The sequence below is a fragment of the Cryptomeria japonica genome, unplaced genomic scaffold (assembly GCF_030272615.1).
Source record: "Cryptomeria japonica unplaced genomic scaffold, Sugi_1.0 HiC_scaffold_222, whole genome shotgun sequence".
Classification (NCBI taxonomy): Eukaryota; Viridiplantae; Streptophyta; class Pinopsida; order Cupressales; family Cupressaceae; genus Cryptomeria; species Cryptomeria japonica.
Genome location: NW_026729044.1, coordinates 202,025 through 211,729, shown reverse-complemented (window position 1 = coordinate 211,729; position 9,705 = coordinate 202,025). Strand labels below are relative to the sequence as shown.

The following is a 9,705-nucleotide window of genomic DNA, read 5'->3' as shown; positions in this document are numbered from 1 at the left end:
CGTCGGGACTCATTTCGAGCCTTAGAGGTCGTTTCTTGTCCGGTTGCCCTGTCTTCGACCTGGGAACCCAATTTTGGTCCTCGGGTCCCATTTTTTTTTGTCTCGCATCCCACTTTTGGCCTGTGGCCTTTTCGGGGTCGATTCTCGTTTTGGGCATCAGAGCATGTTTCTTCTCCTAAAACCCAATATTTGTTTATTAAGTCTCGGAACACATTTTTGTTCTCGTGGACCCATCATGGGTCTTGGAACGCATTTGTGGTCCTTGGGTCCCATTTTGCATCCCGAAACTTGTGTTTTGGTGCTTGATCCCTATTTTGGGTGCCCACCTTGCACCAAGTGCGCACCCGGGGCAAACCGAGCGCCTTGGTGCACCGGGGCAAGATCGAGCGTGCACCCGAGGCGCCCCGAACATGCACCAAGGTGCACTCGGCCCACATGTGAGCGCAGGTCGTTGCGCCCGAGGTGGTGTGTGGGCACCGCGTTGCAGACGGGACACTGCACGCACACGACGCCCCCTCCAGGTGCACGCACGTAGGCCGGGCCGGGTGCACACCCGACGCCCTAGCAAGGTGCGCGCACCCGGGCAGGGCTCACACTTGGCGAACGGGGCGCACTTCGCGAGGGAGGGTGTGCACCTCGACGGGGGTGGGTGGCCGGGGTGGATTCGCACGTGGGTCGCGGTTTGCTAAGTACACACTGCGACAAGCTCATAACGGGTGCGATCATACCAGCGTTAGTGCACCGGATCCCATCAGAACTCCGCAGTTAAGCGCGCTTGGGCCGGAGTAGTACTGGGATGGGTGACCTCCCGGGAAGTCCCGGTGTTGCACCCTTTTTTAGTTTTTCGCCGGGCGTCGCAATGCTATTTGAATAAACCTTTTGCCCGTTTGCGTTCTCGTCGGGGCCGGGCCGGGCCGGGGTGCGCTGCCCGCACTACCGCGCGCGCGGGGGGCGACACCGAGCGCGCACCCGAGGCGCCCCGAGCACACAGGCCACGGTGCAACCCGGGCGTTGTGCGCGCACCCCGGTGCGCCCGAGGTGCTGCGCGCGCACCCAGGTGAAATCGGTGTGCACCTCGGCCAGTGCGCGCTCGGTCGAGTCGCGCACGTTGGCCAAGGTGCACGGTGATGTTTCTTACTCTAAGGTTCCGCACCAGACGCCCGGGACAGGTGAGCGAAGCTGGGCGGGGCCGGGTGCGCGGCCGGGGCAGGTGCACGCAGCTGGAGAGAGCTTTGGAGCACACTTCGGAGCGCACCAATGATGCGCTCCATTCAAAAGTTTCCTGAAAAGGCAAAAAAAGTTGAGATTATAGAATTTCCCACTTGAGAGATTGTAAAAAAAAAAAATTTAAAATGAAGGAAACGCGGGTGCCAAGGTGTGCGCAGCCCAGCCAAGGTGTGCGCACCAAGGCGCCCACCCTGGCGAAGGTGCACGCAAGGTGCGCACCCGAGGCAAACCGGACAATTAACCCAACTTTCGACTTCGCGCGCACCTTGGAGCGCACTTCGGAGCGCTCCTTGGTGCGCACCAATCTTGGGCACCTCGGAGTGCACCATGGCGCCCACCAAGGTGCGCACCCGGGGCAAACCGAGCTCCGACTTCGTGCGCACCTTGGAGCGCACGAAAGGTGCGCACCATGGCGCCCACCAAGGTGCGCAGCCCAGCCAAGGCGTGCGCATCAAGGTGCGCACCCTGGCGAAGGTGCGCACCCGGGGCAAACCGAGCTCCGACTTCGTGCGCACCTTGGAGCGCACAAAAGGTGCGCAACCCAGCCAAGGTGTGCGCACCCCGGTCAAACCGAGCTCCGAATCGTGCGCACCAGAGGTGCACGCCATCGTGCGCACCTTGGAGCACACTTCGGAGCCCTCCTTGGTGCGCGCCGATGTTGCGCACCTCGGAGCGCACCCGGGGAAAACAATGCAATTAACCCGACTTTCGACTTCGTGGGCACCTCGGAGCGCTCTCGGGTTCGCACCTCGGAGCACACCGAGGTGCGCACCTTTGATGCGCTGCCTTCACCAATTTCCAGAAAAGGCAAGAAAACATTGAGAAGGTGTGCGCACCGAGGTGCCCACCCTGGCGAAGGTGCACGCGAGGTGCGCACCCGGGGCAAACCGGGCTCCGACTTCGTGCACGCCGCACCTTGGAGCACACTTCGGAGCGCTCCTTGGTGCGCACCAGGGCGCGCAACCCAGCCGAGGTGCCCACCCCGGCGAAGGTGCACGCGAGGTGCGCACCCGGGGCAAACCGGGCTCCGACTTCGTGCACGCCATGGTGCCCACCGCGGCGAAGGTGCACGCGAGGTGCGCACCCGGGGCAAACCGGGCTCCGACTTCGTGCACGCCGCACCTTGGAGCACACTTCGGAGCGCTCCTTGGTGCGCACCATGGTGCCCACCAGGGCGCGCAACCCCGCCGAAGGTGCACGCGAGGTGCGCACCCGGGGCAAACCGGGCTCCGACTTCGTGCACGCCGCACCTTGGAGCACACTTCGGAGCGCTCCTTGGTGCGCACCATGGTGCCCACCAGGGCGCGCAACCCCGCCGAAGGTGCACGCGAGGTGCGCACCCGGGGCAAACCGGGCTCCGACTTCGTGCACGCCATGGTGCGCACCGCGGCGAAGGTGCGCACCCGGGGCAAACCGGGCTCCGACTTCGTGCACGCCGCACCTTGGAGCACACTTCGGAGCGCTCCTTGGTGCGCACCAGGGCGCGCAACCCAGCCGAGGTGCCCACCCCGGCGAAGGTGCACGCGAGGTGCGTACCCGGGGCAAACCGGGCTCCGACTTCGTGCACGCCGCACCTTGGAGCACACTTCGGAGCGCTCCTTGGTGCGCACCATGGTGCCCACCAGGCCGCGCAACCCAGCCAAGGTGTGCGCACCAAGGTGCACGCGAGGTGCGCACCCGGGGCAAACCGGGGTCCGACTTCGTGCACGCCGCACCTTGGAGCACACATCGGGGCGCTCCCGGGTTCGCACCGGCGTTGCGCACCGTGGTGGGCACCTCGGAGCACACCAAGGTGGGCAGCGAGGTGCGCACCTTTGATGCGATGCCTTCACTAATTTCCATAAAAGGCAAAAAAAAAACGAGATTTTAAAATTTCCGTTTTGAAAGATAGTGAGAAAAAGGGAATGCTGGTGCCATCTTGAGCCCGCCCTGGTGCGCAGCCCAGCCAAGGTGTGCGCACCAAGGTGCCCACCCTGGCGAAGGTGCGCGCCCGGGCAATTAACCCAACTTCCAACTTCGCGCGCGCCAGGGTGGGAGCGCACCCAACAACCGGGCCTGGGAAGAGCCAATGCGAGAAACCCCACCAAACGCTCTGACAAAAAAAGAGGGGGCGCTCCAGTAACCCCGCTTCGGAGCGCACCCTGGGCAAACCCAGCCAAGGTGCCCACCCCGGCCAAGGTGCAGGCGAGGTGCGCACCCGGGGCAAACCGGGCTCCGACAACGTGCACGCCGCACCTTGGAGCACACTTCGTAGCGCTCCCGGGTGCGCACCTCAGAGCACACCAAGGTGGGCAGCGAGGTGCGCACCTTTGATGCGCTGCCTTCACTAATTTCCAGAAAAGGCAAAAAAAAAAGGAGATTTTAAAATTTCCGTTTTGAAAGATAGTGAAAAAAACGGAACGCGCGTGCCATCTTGAGCCCGCCCTGGTGCGCAGCCCAGGTAAGGTGCCCACCCTGGCAAAGGTGCGCACCCGGGCAATTAACCCTACTTCCGACTTCGTGCGCGCCAGGGTGGCAACCGGGCCTCGGAAGAGCCAATGCGAGAAACCCCACCAAACGCTCCGACAAAAAAAGAGGCGGCGCTCCAATAACCCCGCTTCGGAGCGCAGCCGGGGCAAACCCAGCCAAGGTGCCCACCCCGACGAAGGTGCACGCGAGGTGCGCACCCGGGGCAAACCGGGCTCCGACAACGTGCACGCAGCACCTTGGAGCACACTTCGAAGCACTCCCGGGTGCCCACCGGCGTTGCGCACCGTGGTGGGCAGCGAGGTGCGCACCTTTGATGCGCTGCCTTCACTAATTTCCAGAAAAAGGCAAAAAAAAATGAGATTTTAAAATTTCCGTTTTGAAAGATAGTGAAAAAAAAGGAACGCGGGTGCCATCTTGAGCCCGCCCTGGTGCGCAGCCCAGGCAAGGCATGCGCACCAAGGTGCCCACCCGAGGTGCACACCCGGGGCAAACCGGGCTCCGACTTCGTGCAGGCCGCACCTTGGAGCACACTTCGGAGCGCTCCTTGGTGCGCACCATGGTGCCCACCAGGGCGCGCAACCCAGCCAAGGTCTGCACACTAAGGTGCCCACCCCGGCGAAGGTGCACGCGAGGTGCGCACCCGGGGCAAACCGGGCTCCGACTTCGTGCACGCCATGGTGCCCACCGCGGCGAAGGTGCACGCGAGGTGCGCACCCGGGGCAAACCGGGCTCCGACTTCGTGCACGCCGCACCTTGGAGCACACTTCGGAGCGCTCCTTGGTGCGCACCATGGTGCCCACCAGGGCGCGCAACCCAGCCAAGGTGTGCGCACCAAGGTGCACGCGAGGTGCGCACCCGGGGCAAACCGGGGTCCGACTTCGTGCACGCCGCACCTTGGAGCACACATCGGAGCGCTCCCAGGTTCGCACCAGCGTTGCGCACCTTTGATGCGCTGCCTTCACTAATTTCCAGAAAAGGCAAAAAAAAACGATATTTTAAAATTTCCGTTCTGAAAGATAGTGAAAAAAACGGAACGCGGGTGCCATCTTGAGCCCTTCCTGGTGCGCAGCCCAGGCAAGTTGTGCGCACCAAGGTGCCCACCCTGGCGGAGGATCGCGCCCGGGGCAAACCGGGCTCCGACTTCGTGCACTGCATGGTGCCCACCAAGGCGCGCAACCCAGCCAAGGTGCCCACCGCAGCGAAGGTGCACGCGAGGTGCACACCCGGGGCAAACCGGGCTCCGACTTCGTGCACGCCGCACCTTGGAGCACACTTCAGAGCGCTCCTTGGTGCGCACCAGGGCGCGCAACCCAGCCGAGGTGCCCACCCCGGCGAAGGTGCACGCGAGGTGCGCACCCGGGGCAAACCGGGCTCCGACTTCGTGCACGCCATGGTGCCCACCGCGGCGAAGGTGCGCACCCGGGGCAAACCGGGCTCCGACTTCGTGCACGCCGCACCTTGGAGCACACTTCGGAGCGCTCCTTGGTGCGCACCATGGTGCCCACCAGGCCGCGCAACCCAGCCAAGGTGTGCGCACCAAGGTGCACGCGAGGTGCGCACCCGGGGCAAACCGGGGTCCGACTTCGTGCACGCCGCACCTTGGAGCACACATCGGGGCGCTCCCGGGTTCGCACCGGCGTTGCGCACCGTGGTGGGCACCTCGGAGCACACCAAGGTGGGCAGCGAGGTGCGCACCTTTGATGCGATGCCTTCACTAATTTCCATAAAAGGCAAAAAAAAAACGAGATTTTAAAATTTCCGTTTTGAAAGATAGTGAGAAAAAGGGAATGCTGGTGCCATCTTGAGCCCGCCCTGGTGCGCAGCCCAGCCAAGGTTTGCGCACCAAGGTGCCCACCCTGGCGAAGGTGCGCGCCCGGGCAATTAACCCAACTTCCAACTTCGCGCGCGCCAGGGTGGGAGCGCACCCAACAACCGGGCCTGGGAAGAGCCAATGCGAGAAACCCCACCAAACTCTCTGACAAAAAAAGAGGGGGCGCTCCAGTAACCCCGCTTCGGAGCGCACCCTGGGCAAACCCAGCCAAGGTGCCCACCCCGGCCAAGGTGCAGGCGAGGTGCGCACCCGGGGCAAACCGGGCTCCGACAACGTGCACGCCGCACCTTGGAGCACACTTCGTAGCGCTCCCGGGTGCGCACCTCAGAGCACACCAAGGTGGGCAGCGAGGTGCGCACCTTTGATGCGCTGCCTTCACTAATTTCCAGAAAAGGCAAAAAAAAAAGGAGATTTTAAAATTTCCGTTTTGAAAGATAGTGAAAAAAACGGAACGCGCGTGCCATCTTGAGCCCGCCCTGGTGCGCAGCCCAGGTAAGGTGCCACCCTGGCAAAGGTGCGCACCCGGGCAATTAACCCTACTTCCGACTTCGTGCGCGCCAGGGTGGCAACCGGGCCTCGGAAGAGCCAATGCGAGAAACCCCACCAAACGCTCCGACAAAAAAAGAGGCGGCGCTCCAATAACCCCGCTTCGGAGCGCAGCCGGGGCAAACCAAGCCAAGGTGCCCACCCCGACGAAGGTGCACGCGAGGTGCGCACCCGGGGCAAACCGGGCTCCGACAACGTGCACGCAGCACCTTGGAGCACACTTCGAAGCACTCCCGGGTGCCCACCGGCGTTGCGCACCGTGGTGGGCAGCGAGGTGCGCACCTTTGATGCGCTGCCTTCACTAATTTCCAGAAAAAGGCAAAAAAAAATGAGATTTTAAAATTTCCGTTTTGAAAGATAGTGAAAAAAAAGGAACGCGGGTGCCATCTTGAGCCCGCCCTGGTGCGCAGCCCAGGCAAGGCATGCGCACCAAGGTGCCCACCCGAGGTGCACACCCGGGGCAAACCGGGCTCCGACTTCGTGCAGGCCGCACCTTGGAGCACACTTCGGAGCGCTCCTTGGTGCGCACCATGGTGCCCACCAGGGCGCACCCGAGGCAAACCGGGCTCCGACTTCGTGCACGCCGCACCTTGGAGCACACATCGGAGCGCTCCCAGGTTCGCACCAGCGTTGCGCACCTTTGATGCGCTGCCTTCACTAATTTCCAGAAAAGGCAAAAAAAAACGATATTTTAAAATTTCCGTTCTGAAAGATAGTGAAAAAAACGGAACGCGGGTGCCATCTTGAGCCCTTCCTGATGCGCAGCCCAGGCAAGTTGTGCGCACCAAGGTGCCCACCCTGGCGGAGGTGCGCGCCCGGGGCAAACCGGGCTCCGACTTCGTGCACTGCATGGTGCCCACCAAGGCGCGCAACCCAGCCAAGGTGCCCACCGCAGCGAAGGTGCACGCGAGGTGCGCACCCGAGGTGCACACCCGGGGCAAACCGGGCTCCGACTTCGTGCACGCCGCACCTTGGAGCACACTTCAGAGCGCTCCTTGGTACGCACCAGGGCGCGCAACCCAGCCAAGGTGCTCACCCCGGCGAAGGTGCACGCGAGGTGCGCACCCGGGGCAAACCGGGCTCGGACTTCGTGCACGCCGCACCTTGGAGCACACATCGGAGCGCTCCCGGGTTCGCACCAGCATTGCGCACCTTTGATGCGCTGCCTTCACTAATTTCCAGAAAAGGCAAAAAAAAGAAAAAAATGAGATTTTAAAATTTCCGTTTTGAAAGATAGTGAAAAAAACGGAACGCGGGTGCCATCTTGAGCCCGCCCTGGTGTGCAGCCCAGGCAAGTTGTGCGCACCAAGGCACCCACCCTGGCCAAGGTGGGTCACGGGGTGGGTCCTAGGGTGGGTAACGGGGTGGGTACTAAGGTGCGTGCCAAGGTGGGTCATAGGGTGGGTGCCAAGGTGGGCACCAGGGTGGGTGTGCACCAACCCTAGCCAGGGTAGGTCACGGGGTGGTTGTCGGGGTGGGCGTCAAGGAGCCAAGGTGGGTGGCAAGTAGCCAAGTTGCGTGCCAAGGTGGGTGTCGGGGTGGGTGCCAAGGATCCAAGGTGGGTGCCAAGGAACCAAGGTGGGTGTCTGGGTGGGTGCCGAGGTGGGAGCCAGGGTGGGTCCCAAGGTGAGTGCAAAGGTGGGTGCCAGGGTCAAGGTGAGTGCCAATGTGGGTTCCAAGGTGCCAGGGTCAGGGTGAGTGCCAATGTGGGTTCAAAGGTGCTAAGTTGGGTGCGAGGTTGGGTGCGAGGGTGGGTGGGTGCCAAGGTGTGCTAGGTGGAAGCCCGGGTGGGTCGGCATCCCATGGGTGTCGAGTTGGGTGCCTGATGGGTGCTTCTTGTCAAGTTTTAGTCGTCGGGACTCATTTCGAGCCTTAGAGGTCGTTTCTTGTCCGGTTGCCCTGTCTTCGACCTGGGAACCCAATTTTGGTCCTCGGGTCCCATTTTTTTTTGTCTCGCATCCCACTTTTGGCCTGTGGCCTTTTCGGGGTCGATTCTCGTTTTGGGCATCAGAGCATGTTTCTTCTCCTAAAACCCAATATTTGTTTATTAAGTCTCGGAACACATTTTTGTTCTCGTGGACCCATCATGGGTCTTGGAACGCATTTGTGGTCCTTGGGTCCCATTTTGCATCCCGAAACTTGTGTTTTGGTGCTTGATCCCTATTTTGGGTGCCCACCTTGCACCAAGTGCGCACCCGGGGCAAACCGAGCGCCTTGGTGCACCGGGGCAAGATCGAGCGTGCACCCGAGGCGCCCCGAACATGCACCAAGGTGCACTCGGCCCACATGTGAGCGCAGGTCGTTGCGCCCGAGGTGGTGTGTGGGCACCGCGTTGCAGACGGGACACTGCACGCACACGACGCCCCCTCCAGGTGCACGCACGTAGGCCGGGCCGGGTGCACACCCGACGCCCTAGCAAGGTGCGCGCACCCGGGCAGGGCTCACACTTGGCGAACGGGGCGCACTTCGCGAGGGAGGGTGTGCACCTCGACGGGGGTGGGTGGCCGGGGTGGATTCGCACGTGGGTCGCGGTTTGCTAAGTACACACTGCGACAAGCTCATAACGGGTGCGATCATACCAGCGTTAGTGCACCGGATCCCATCAGAACTCCGCAGTTAAGCGCGCTTGGGCCGGAGTAGTACTGGGATGGGTGACCTCCCGGGAAGTCCCGGTGTTGCACCCTTTTTTAGTTTTTCGCCGGGCGTCGCAATGCTATTTGAATAAACCTTTTGCCCGTTTGCGTTCTCGTCGGGGCCGGGCCGGGCCGGGGTGCGCTGCCCGCACTACCGCGCGCGCGGGGGCGACACCGAGCGCGCACCCGAGGCGCCCCGAGCACACAGGCCACGGTGCAACCCGGGCGTTGTGCGCGCACCCCGGTGCGCCCGAGGTGCTGCGCGCGCACCCAGGTGAAATCGGTGTGCACCTCGGCCAGTGCGCGCTCGGTCGAGTCGCGCACGTTGGCCAAGGTGCACGGTGATGTTTCTTACTCTAAGGTTCCGCACCAGACGCCCGGGACAGGTGAGCGAAGCTGGGCGGGGCCGGGTGCGCGGCCGGGGCAGGTGCACGCAGCTGGAGAGAGCTTTGGAGCACACTTCGGAGCGCACCAATGATGCGCTCCATTCAAAAGTTTCCTGAAAAGGCAAAAAAAGTTGAGATTATAGAATTTCCCACTTGAGAGATTGTAAAAAAAAAAAATTTAAAATGAAGGAAACGCGGGTGCCAAGGTGTGCGCAGCCCAGCCAAGGTGTGCGCACCAAGGCGCCCACCCTGGCGAAGGTGCACGCAAGGTGCGCACCCGAGGCAAACCGGACAATTAACCCAACTTTCGACTTCGCGCGCACCTTGGAGCGCACTTCGGAGCGCTCCTTGGTGCGCACCAATCTTGGGCACCTCGGAGTGCACCATGGCGCCCACCAAGGTGCGCACCCGGGGCAAACCGAGCTCCGACTTCGTGCGCACCTTGGAGCGCACGAAAGGTGCGCACCATGGCGCCCACCAAGGTGCGCAGCCCAGCCAAGGCGTGCGCATCAAGGTGCGCACCCTGGCGAAGGTGCGCACCCGGGGCAAACCGAGCTCCGACTTCGTGCGCACCTTGGAGCGCACAAAAGGTGCGCAACCCAGCCAAGGTGTG

The 9,705-nt window shown here is 62.6% G+C and overlaps 2 non-coding genes across 2 annotated transcripts; both read left to right on the top strand.

The window, feature by feature from the left end:
• The first annotated feature begins 714 nt into the window (after positions 1-714).
• Positions 715-833, top strand: LOC131868855 (5S ribosomal RNA). The gene has a single exon (XR_009367275.1). It is a non-coding gene; the product is annotated as a 5S ribosomal RNA (ribosomal RNA).
• Positions 834-8,638: 7,805 nt separating this feature from the next.
• On the top strand, positions 8,639-8,757 carry LOC131868854 (5S ribosomal RNA). Its single transcript, XR_009367274.1, has one exon. It is a non-coding gene; the product is annotated as a 5S ribosomal RNA (ribosomal RNA).
• Positions 8,758-9,705: the final 948 nt, after the last annotated feature.